The 10,968-nt window shown below is 44.3% G+C and overlaps 1 non-coding gene across 1 annotated transcript; it reads left to right on the forward strand.

The window, feature by feature from the left end:
* Positions 1 to 4,119: 4,119 nt before the first annotated feature.
* trnap-ugg lies at positions 4,120 to 4,191 on the forward strand. Its single transcript has one exon. It is a non-coding gene; the product is annotated as a tRNA-Pro (tRNA).
* Positions 4,192 to 10,968: the final 6,777 nt, after the last annotated feature.

Below are 10,968 nucleotides of genomic sequence, written 5' to 3' on the forward strand. Positions count from 1 at the left end.
GTTTCCCAAGACCTTTAATAAAATCCTTGTTTTGGTTGAACCTGGTCTCCTTGCACTACTTGAGCAATCCCGCTGAAAGCTGTGTAGCCTCTCGTGACATCACAGATGGTGGAGAATACGGGGCACGCTCAAGCGTTAATAGTGCATGTCAGAGGAGGATACCGAAGGTTTGATCACCCAGTTTTCCAAGTTGGCCGAAGGCTCCCCGCCCGACTGAAATGGAGGACATATTGAAAGCCCTTGTTGCTGGCCAGCAAGCCCAGATGCAAGCAAACGTGGCTCTCTTGGAGGAGCAAAAGAAAGCCAACCTTCTGAAGGCAGAGGAATTGCAGTTGCAGAGACAGAGGGTGGTCCAAAATACCCGCCCAATAAAGGCAAGTGACTTTATATCTAAGATGGGAGCTACCGATGACATTGAGGCATACCTGCATGCATTTGAGGCCACGGCCACTAGGGGAAGCCTGGCCCAAGCAACAGTGGGTTGGTCTGTTAGCCCCCTTTCTAACCGGGGAATCGCTGAATGCTGTCCGGGACCTGGGCCCTGACCAGGTTACTGACTATGATGCCCTGAAGTCTGAGATCCTCAGCAGATATGGACTCACAAAGTTTGGTATGGCCCAGCGCTTTCACAGCTGGACCTTCCAACCAGACCAACCTCCTCGGGCGCAGATGCATGAACTTGTCCGGATCGCAAGGAAATGGCTGGATCCGCAGAGGAATACAGCAGCGGCGGTGGTGGAGGCCGTTGTGGTGGATCGTTACCTACGCGCCCTGCCTTATGAGGCAAAACGGTTCATCAGTCAACAGGCCTTGACCACGGCTGATCTGACCGTGGAAGCTGTGGAAAAGTACCAGGCCACAGCGGAGATGCTGAATGCTTCCCGAAAAGACCCCAGGAGTGCGGCCCCACCACAAATGGGAAGAACCCGTCCAAAGGACCCCGAAGGTCTCGAACCCAGCCACGTCAGGACTTATCCCGGCTCCAGGGGAGCCAGAAACCAGGCGGGTCCAAGAAGAGTACACCAGGAGGGGGGAAACTCGACAGTGTTACCGGTGTGGGGAGATGGGACATATCTCCTGGCAGTGTGGGAAACCAGCCGATGAACCTATGCCCACTGCGGAGTCCTCCAGCTCAGCACCCACACACCGTTTTGCCTCGCTCTTGGGAGTCGTAGATGGCGGCCCAGATCGACCCCCCACCTGCCCGGTAACTGTGAATCACCATGATGTGGAGGCCTTACTGGATTCTGGTAGCCGGGCCACCCTGGTGCGTAAGGATTTGGTGGGCCCAACGTGTCTGACCCCGGGGAAAGTCCTCCCAGTTTCCTGTGTCCATGGGGACACCAGGGAATACCCCATTACTGAACTTACAATGACCAGCACACGGGGAACCATACACACGACGGCGTGGGGTGGTTGATTCCCTCCCCGTCCCTGTCCTAATTGGACGAGACTGCCCAGCCTTTTACCCACTCTGGAGAGAGTCTCAGGAGAGGATAACCCGAGTACCTCGGAAACGGAGAGGCAAGACTCATCCTGGGAAGGCTCCGGTGCAATCCTCCGAGTTACTCACTCCCGCCCGGGCTCTGATAGGGATGGCAGGTGCCCAGACCGACACAGAGACGGAGCTACAGAATCTGGACAAAGAACTGTCTGGTCTGAAGGGGACCGCTGAGAGGTATCGTTTGTTAAAGCAACAGTTAGACATGAAGACAGAAGAGTTAGATATCCTCCAGGCTAAACTCCAACAGAGCTCCTTCCATAAGCAACAGGAGGAGCTGGAGAGGCTGCGCAGGACCATCGAGGAGTGTGAGGAGACCCTGCGCAGTAGTAAGGAGGTCCAGAAGAAGGCAGAGGAGAAGTACAAGGTGTTGGAGAACAAGATGAAGAATGCGGAGGCAGAGAGAGAGAAGGAACTGAAAGCTGCTCAACAGAAGCTAAACTCTGCTAAAACCAAGGCTGATGCGTTCAGTAAGAAACTCAAGGAGAGACAACAGGAGGCTGAGTCCCTGGTCCTAGAGTTGGAGGAGTTGAAGAGAGAGCAGTCTGGCAAGCACCACGGCAATGCGGACGCCCTCTCCCGGCGTGATGCCTTCTTCGCTGCCTTTACCCCGACGAGGACGTCGGTCCCGAGGAGGGGGATGTGTGATGTCACGAGAGGCTGTGTCCTGGAGGGACGTTACATCCCCTGAGGTGGCTGCAAACCCAGACAGCTATGGCTCCATCTGCTGGTATGGTCGGGAACTCCACCCCTCTATGGCCAATCTTCCCACGCAGCTGAAACAAATGAGGAGCTGATGAGCTGAAGGTTTGGGGAGGGAAGAGACACAGTCTCCAAGCTGGGCTCTCTGGAGGACAAGAGTGCTGCACGTCCACTTCCATGAGGAATATAAGGATTTGGAGATACTTACCTTTGGGAAATACTCACCTTTGGATATATGCACCTGTGGAAATACGTGTGGGACATTTGGAAGGACGTTTTGCTGGGTTGGCCACTAGCTGCAACGTGGAATACAGTAAGGCTGGGGAAAAGTTATTTGAGCGAGGAGAGTTATGATTTTGGATGTGGAAGAGACATCCCTGAACTGTTAACCCTTAAGAGCCACCAGAGAACAGAAGTGTGTTATAATTTCGTTAGTTTCCCAAGACCTTTAATAAAATCCTTGTTTTGGTTGAACCTGGTCTCCTTGCACTACTTGAGCAATCCCGCTGAAAGCTGTGTAGCCTCTCGTGACATCACATTACTTATACATCAACATCTGCGGCTTTTGCAAGCGGCTCGTTGGTCTAGACCAGGGATCATCAACTAGTTTCAGCTGCGGGACGATTTTTTTCTTGAGTGGGTGGTCGGGGGGCCGGAACATAATTACACATAATTTGTAGACTGCAAATTCACCGCAAGAAGTCCAAACATATATATGTTATTTGACTAAAACATAATCATTTCAAACCTTGCTTACATTTGTATATGATCACATCGTATTATGCGTGGGAATAGTTGGGAAGAGATTTCCAAAATTAAAATAATTTGGAGCTGATTTCCTGGTGTTTTTACAGTGTTTTTTGTCAAACAATGAAAATGTCTTGCTCAGAAAACTTGTGGCCAAAATAAAACCACTGCTGGGCCAAATTCGGCCTGCGAGCTGCCAGTTGAAGAACCCTGGTCTAGACTCTAGGGGTATGACTTTTTTTTAGTTCTTTTTTTTTAGGGGCTAGATAAGCTTTAATATTGCAGATAGATTGTGGGTTCTATCAATGTAATTGTCTGCTTAATTTCCAATCCCCCATATATATTTATTAGTATAGTATTTGTATATATGTTTTCCTTCTTTATTATTTTCCCCTAACCCTACCACCCCTCCCATAATTGGAGGAAACTAATGGACAACAATACTTAGGCTCCTACTTCCAGCTTATACATACTATATACATTTTACGGACACGGTATATTTTACATTAGTTATATTTTTTTATTTGTTTTTAGGCCGACCCTTCAGCTACCCTCAACCCCTCCCATCTATCTCCGAAAACCACCCAGTTTAAATTTCTAATTGCCATGTATTTTTCAACTGTGTTGTAATGTTTCACAAAAGTTCTGAACCTTTTTATTCTCATAGTTTCTACAGATTGTAAATGAAAGATTAACATTTTTACTAAGAGTATTATTATATTATTGCTAGATTGACTATGGCTTTTCAAATCACCCAGCAGTGCTATTTGGAGAGTTAGCTCCAGGTAAATGTTGCAATTCTTCAGCCATTCCTGACCCTGCGACCAAAAACAAGCTACATATGGACAGTACCAAAACAAATGATCTAGCTAATGATTCTGTCTCTTCGCAGCAAAGTCTGCTGAGATGGAATGGTTGTATCCCCCATATACATAACATTATATTGGTTGCAATAATTTTGAATAATAATTTTAATTGAAAAACGTTTTAATTCGGCGTTGTTTTGTGTGTCAGTTCGTAAGCCATGTGCAAATTACGAATTTGCTGCCAACAAGCGGATAACTTTTCACGTAAACGACGGCTATAAATTTAATTCTGGACTGCAAAGACTTCCTGTTATCATGGTGGGTGTAGTTACTTATACGTCGGCATCTGCGGATTTTGCAAGCGGCTCGTTGGTCTAGGGGTATGATTCTCGCTTTGGGTGCGAGAGGTCCCGGGTTCAAATCCCGGACGAGCCCGTGTTTTTGCTACCATAGTCCCAGAGTTTCATCACAGACAGAAGGAGGTTAGTTATAAATGTCTTTGGTTTCATCTTTGATAGTTCTCACATTTTATTCAACATTTCCGTTTTGTTGTAGCAAAGCCATTTAAACTTTACAACCCTCTAACATTTCAGACGCACATCTATCCATGAATATATATATATATAGCTAATAATGTGTAATGAGTATATAATGTATATAGCCAAGTTATCACTACTCATTGTGTGTCTATTATTATGTTTATTATTACGTGTTATGACTGTTCTATTAAATCTCTATTTTCTTTCTCTTTGCATTGTTGGGAAGGGCCAATAAGTAAGTATCACACTGTTAGTCAACACCTGCTGTTTACAAAGCATGCGACGAATAAAATTAGATGTTTTTATTTGAATGAATCTTGATCTGTAATGTCTTCTATAGGTTTGTATTTGTATTTATTATGGTTGCCAAGGCAGCAGCTACTCTTCCTTGGGTCCAGCAAAATTAAGGCAGTTGTAAACATTTTTTAAAAACATTATCATACTTTCACAACAGATTTCACAACATATTAAGTGTGTGCCCTCAGGCCCCTACTCCGGTTGCTTTACTAATTATGTTGCCAGCCCTCAGCTCTAAGACTGAAAGTAGGCCTAATCACACTTGAACATGTTTTGTCTCAGAAATAACACAGGGATGGATCTAAACTCACTTTTTCCTACTTGATTTTAACGAATTACAGGCTCAAATGTAGTATAGGCCAATTAACGACTGTTGTTATACTGATCTCTTGTGGCCCTCTTCAGTACTACCATTGTGCGCAGTTAAACCAACACTGTAATGCCTGCTGCTGGTCCTTAACACCTTGCATGCCATTTTATTGCTCAGTACTAACCTCAGTGTGTGCATTGATTTGACTTGGTGTGCTTCTCCAACTTGCGTTTGTTTTCAGATTTACTTTCAGTCGTGTCTTAGCATTTTTGATCATGTCTCCTGTCTTGTTGTTCAACATTACTCAGTTTACTAGGGAATCAGGGGGAAATGCAAGAAATATGCAACGGAGTGAGTACACAACAATGATGAGACAGAGGGAAAGTTTTGATAAAGAGGAGGATTATCAAGATTCTCCAGTCCCATATATTTTGCCTGTGTAGTGCTATGCTCTACGCTACGCTCTACCCAGCCCACCTCAGAAACAGGCACAATTAATATGTCATGTCCTGATTCCCAAGAGCTCTGGAGTGCCCACAGATAATCAGTCCTGGAACCAAATCCACCTACCTACAGTACACTCACTGCCATCCCATTGGTTGAGCAGAAGCATCCCAAAAAGACTTAAAAACCTCCACTTTCATGCCTGTCTATCTGCCTGTCCTCTCCCGGTAGGGGCTTATCTAAGCATACTGTTGTCATGGTGTCTCCCTACTCCCTCTCTTCTGGCTCAGTATGGCGCTTAACACGAGTACAGGCAATCTCAGTAAATACAAATCTCTCCTTACTGTCACAGCTAGCATATCATAGCCGGGGGGAACACTGTTTTCATTATATCATAAGCCTCTTAGAAGCGCCAAACTGTCATTTTAGGGGGTCATATTATGAACCTTATGGATATTGCCTCATTCGCCTGTATTTGAAGTGGCTCTCCTCATACAGTACATGGCAACACAAATTCCTGTTCTACTCGGAATACGAAAGGGCTAATAATTCCAGTCATTTTAACTGGCCACTTATATAATCCCATTCCTCAAAGGGGAGTCTCACCTCTAAAAGGGGTAACCAGGCCGCTTGGAGGAGAGGGGTAGAGGAGAGGGGTAAAGCTGCCAGGCTCAGGCTGGTACCTGGAGGGCAGATTGTTTCTGTTCCCCCCTGTGTGTCCTAAAGGAAGAGGAAGATGGTAGATAAATGTCTGTCTGGAAGTAACAGACAAACAAGGTAAGTTGGGGGTCCTCCTATCTCCCCACACCCTCAACCTTGATCTTTCTCTTCATTCCCTCCTTTCTTCTTCAGAGGGAATGGCGCTCTCTCGCTCTCTTTCTCTCTCTAACTCTCTCACACATGAACACACTGATTAGAGGAATACTTGTATTGCTTTCAATACCTTCTTCCAAGACTCTGGAATTCTGGCTTTAAACAAACACCATCTTCTCTTGCATCTTTTTCCCTCTCCCTTCCCCTCTGGAAATAAATCCTGTAACTTTAAGCAGCGTTTAATCAGCTGAAAACACACTGCTCCCCTGCTAAGCTCTCCTGGCTGCTGATAACGTCTTACGAGCTCATTTGCATACAGTAAAAGCTTGTCTTTAATCGTAGCGTCTAATAACTGAAGTTATTAATGATTTTCTTCAGCGAGCATCCTAACTGTTGATCCCTTAGTGATCATCTTGCATTTAGGAGTCCCATTTCGTGGTACCGGCATTATTCTAAACCTCTGTCATCTCGTTTCAGCATGTAATTAATCCAACCAAAGAGGGCAAATCACTCTGTATGTAAAACACTTGTCTAGTGAGAGCTTATTTTCCTTATTGGTTATCCCTCGGTACGTCCCTGTTTCAAATACAGTAGGTCATAAATGATGGAGTTGGTCAAGGATGCCCTATCACAAAACTGATAGCCATTCATGATAAAGATTGATATCATTTTCACTCCCTACTTTGCTTAAAAAACATGAGGGGTTAAATTAAGTTGTGGTGAATATAAAAGCAACTACAGGTTAGTTTAACATTGATCCCACTGGGCACCCACTGGTTGAATCAGCGTTGTTTCCACGTCATTTCAATTAAATTACGTTTAACCAACGTGGAGTAGACTTTGAAATTGACGTCTGTGCCCAGTGGGATATCAGTTGTGCTAGTTTGAAGGTCATGAAACATGGTAAAGAGTTGTGACTCGTTCGCTCAGATGTCAGGTTCCGCTACCGAATGTTCACCAAGGAGGAAACAAAATGAACTGGACTCTAAATCTGAGTCCAACTGAGGAGCACTTTCACCCCCTAAACCACTCTGCCATGTAAAGTAAAGCATCATCCTGCTTAGCTGGCACCTTTCACTTTCAAGCAGCACTTAATTTACTGCAGGACATTTTAAAATCTTTAGCCTGCATTATGTTGAGTCGCTGACAAACGCCTGGTTGTCTCTCATTGACTGCTGACTGAGTGCTATTACAAGCTTGCAGATAGGCCCCACTGTAATATGGCCTTCAGGTTTATCCTGAGATGGTGGAAGTGTATTAATTTAGTCGGCGGGCTGCGAGAGCATGCAGGGGTAGATCTCTCAACCCCCCTCGGGATTGGAGCTGTCTGCCACAGACCCCAAGCATATTCCGCCATCAATGTGTCAGGGGGAAAGCTATTAAAACCGCTTTACTTTTCCTAAGTATCATGAGAATAAGCACAAGATTTAGTGAAATCCCCTCCGGAGTCTGGAAAATCTGGGGGATTTTCCCCCTGAAATGTTCCCTAATGTACTCTTTGGAAGTGTCAGAAACTCTTGTTGGATTTAAAACATCCCCCCCAAGATACCCAGAAGTCTTGCATTGTTGAGAATTTCTGTGTATTTACTGTACGAGTAGCTGAAATGACACAATTTAAAGTGAAGGTAATGCTGAACTCTCTTTACACTCAGCTAGTGCTAAATGTCCCCTGCATACATGGTCACAATATAGGTTTGGGATTTCAAATAAAATCAAATGTTAATTGTCACATGCTTCGTAAACAACAGGTGTAGACTAACAGTGAAATGCTTACTTACAGGCCCTTCCAAACAATGCAGAGAAAGAAAATAGAGAAATAGTAGAAAAAAAAGTAAAACATAGAAAAATTATAACACAAGGAATATTAATTTGTGATGTGGAAGTATTCAAAAGGAAGTATTCAGTAACTTTAAAAAACAAATAACTTGTGCTTAAATCGCATCCCTCAAGCAGAACTCTCCCAAAGTCCATGTCATTAAGGTCTACATACATTTCTACTAACATAACCAAATGTGATGTATGCTTTGGATAGATTAACTACAGTAATGTATTTTATAAGGTTATTCAATTAATTGAAAATATTGTGTAGGTTGGCATTGGGTCCCACATCAGGAGGGCACTGAGTTTTTCACAACCACATGACCAGACCTGGAAAACCTCTGTGTGGTCAGGAAAAACTATGGCCTCCCTATCTTCAGGTACTTTCTTCCTGTTCCCAAGGTTGTATCGGTCTCTTAGGTATAGCTCTTTTGTGTTTGCGTGTCAATAATAAATGTTCTGCCTGCGCTCTCCCCTGCCTGACCCTGTCTAATCCAGCACTACAGACTTGAGATAAAGAGAGAAGGATGCCTGCTGCAGACACCAGAAAAATGGCAACTCTAAAATGCAGGGGATAGAGACAGACACTGAACAATGGGATTGAGTCAGACAGGAATGGCCACATGGCGTCCATCGTTTCATACCGTGCAGGTTTCTTAAAGCCTCGGCTCATAGCTCCAGCGCTGTTAGGGTATGTAACCAGATTCCATACGTGTGTCATGAAAGGAGATCCACATGTGTCAGAGGAGCTGAACGAGAAAGTAGCAATGAGAAGTAAATGTCTGCACGCTGATTCCAGTGCAGCTCAGGTACACCTACCTTAAACTCCTTAACATTCGTCAATGTGCTTGACACATACAACCCTTCTGAAAGGCCAAGAGAGACCGTTCCGTACAGTGTGGCAAAGATATACAAGTCGGTTGAGAGTTTCTAATGTCAACAGAATATAGCTGCAGGTATTCAACACAAAATTAGCAGGGTTTATTTACCTTTTGAACTCTGTGGAGTTACCCATTTTCTGCCTTTTATCAAACAGAAAGTTAGTGCCCTGAGGTACAACGTTCCCTCCTTCATTCTCCTCTTTCATTTAGCTTCTTCCCCCAGGTCTTCTGTACCGTCAATCTCTCTCTCCAGCGTGACTTCTTCTTAATCCACCTGAGTGCATGGAGGACAGTTTTGACATACGAAGAAAAAGATAGACTCCAGAGGACCAGTATCTTCAGAGCTTGGAGGATAACCGGATTATGTCGGCCATTTTATGCTGCTGGCAGTTTTTCTTATTACCCAGGGTTTTGTCGAACTTTAGAGAGGAAACGCCGTCCTCACAGAACATAGTCACACCCAACACTGATTTACACAAACAGACTGTACAGAAAACTACATATAACATTGCCATCATGTAGTTAAACTTCTCAGAGCTTTCCTCATACAGAGGAAATATTTCGAGGGGACAGCATTATTGGAAAGAGTGACAGGAGTGTTGTCATTATCTACACACTCTCACCAGGGAAATACCTGAATTTGTGTTTACACACTTTGCTATTTTAATCTATTAGCTGATTCCTTCAAACTGGCGTCAAACTAGGGCAAACAAACAGGATGTTTACCCTGTACTGTAGAAGCAATCAGCCTCGCTGCATGGTCAACACCTCCTGTGTCTGAAGCTCTGAACTAAACCTCTCACAGCAGATAGAGAACATGGCTGTGGGGTTACTGTGGATCCACTGACCCCTGCTGCCAGGCAGTTTATCCACACAGCCCTCGGGGAGGCCCATTTTGGACCCCAATGGTGGTTTAACATCTTTATAATCTCTGCCTCTGTATCGACGTGCACCGTTGGATTCCCTTCTGTCCATTTGTCTGCCTTTGAAGTGGCATAGGCCTGCAGTGCTACTGATGTACAGAGTTGAGGTAATCCTGTTTACCTCTGGCAGCACCTATTCACTAAGTCAAATTCCGGGTAGGCTATGTGTAAATGTACTTGGCGAATAAAGTGATTCTGATTCTGATTAGTTGGCGCTGGGTTGAAATAAAGAAGGCCTCCACTCTGGTCATCTATGTTTATACCCGTCACTCCCAACTCTAATCCACTGGTACCAAGTCTATCAACTCTGATCCACTGGTACCAAGTCTATCAACTCTGATCCACTGGTACCAAGTCTATCAACTCTGATCCACTGGTACCAAGTCTATCAACTCTGATCCACTGGTACCAAGTCTATCAACTCTGATCCACTGGTACCAAGTCTATCAACTCTGATCCACTGGTACCAAGTCTATCAACTCTGATCCACTGGTACCAAGTCTATCAGTGTAATAAAACACATCATCTGCATGTCATGGTGATAATCTGTTTGGTTCAAGCCCCTTCGCACATTTCAGGGTTTGTGGGATGGCCCAGGGGCTTCCACTTCTTTTGAGGCATCCCCAAAGAGGGGTGTATTTCCCTTATCCCCTCCAAAAAAAGGTGTCCCACATGGGACAAGATTTTCAGAACGTTTAATCCTAATCAAAATGATAATGTGTTATGTAGAAATCTGCTGCCCCCTTCAGATGAGGACCTCCCTGCTTCTAGAGGAAACTTCAAGACAAAACTATATGATCTCATGACACTTTTTAGTAAAAATATTGGTTTTTGTTTCTTTAAAGATTGAATGAGGAACACAACCTAAAGAGGGAACAAATTTAAGAAAACACTTTTTACAGTTCGTTGTCATGTAAGTATTCTGGCAAGGACATTCGGGTTTTTGGCCCTGTCTTATCAATGTCATTTCAATATCAAGGAAAATAGCTTAAATATATATTTGATCAGATAAGGTATAGTAATTACCAGCACCTCACAATCAATGGAATCATCCAGGACTATTGAATTATTTCTGTGATTATTATTGATTACACTGGGGTGGGAAAGGTGGCTGGGTCAGGTGAGACACACTTACGCATATTAAGTCATTGAGGGTGCAGTTGAGCATTTCTATGAACCTGTCAACT

This window comes from Coregonus clupeaformis, chromosome 14 (assembly GCF_020615455.1).
Source record: "Coregonus clupeaformis isolate EN_2021a chromosome 14, ASM2061545v1, whole genome shotgun sequence".
Classification (NCBI taxonomy): domain Eukaryota; kingdom Metazoa; phylum Chordata; class Actinopteri; order Salmoniformes; family Salmonidae; genus Coregonus; species Coregonus clupeaformis.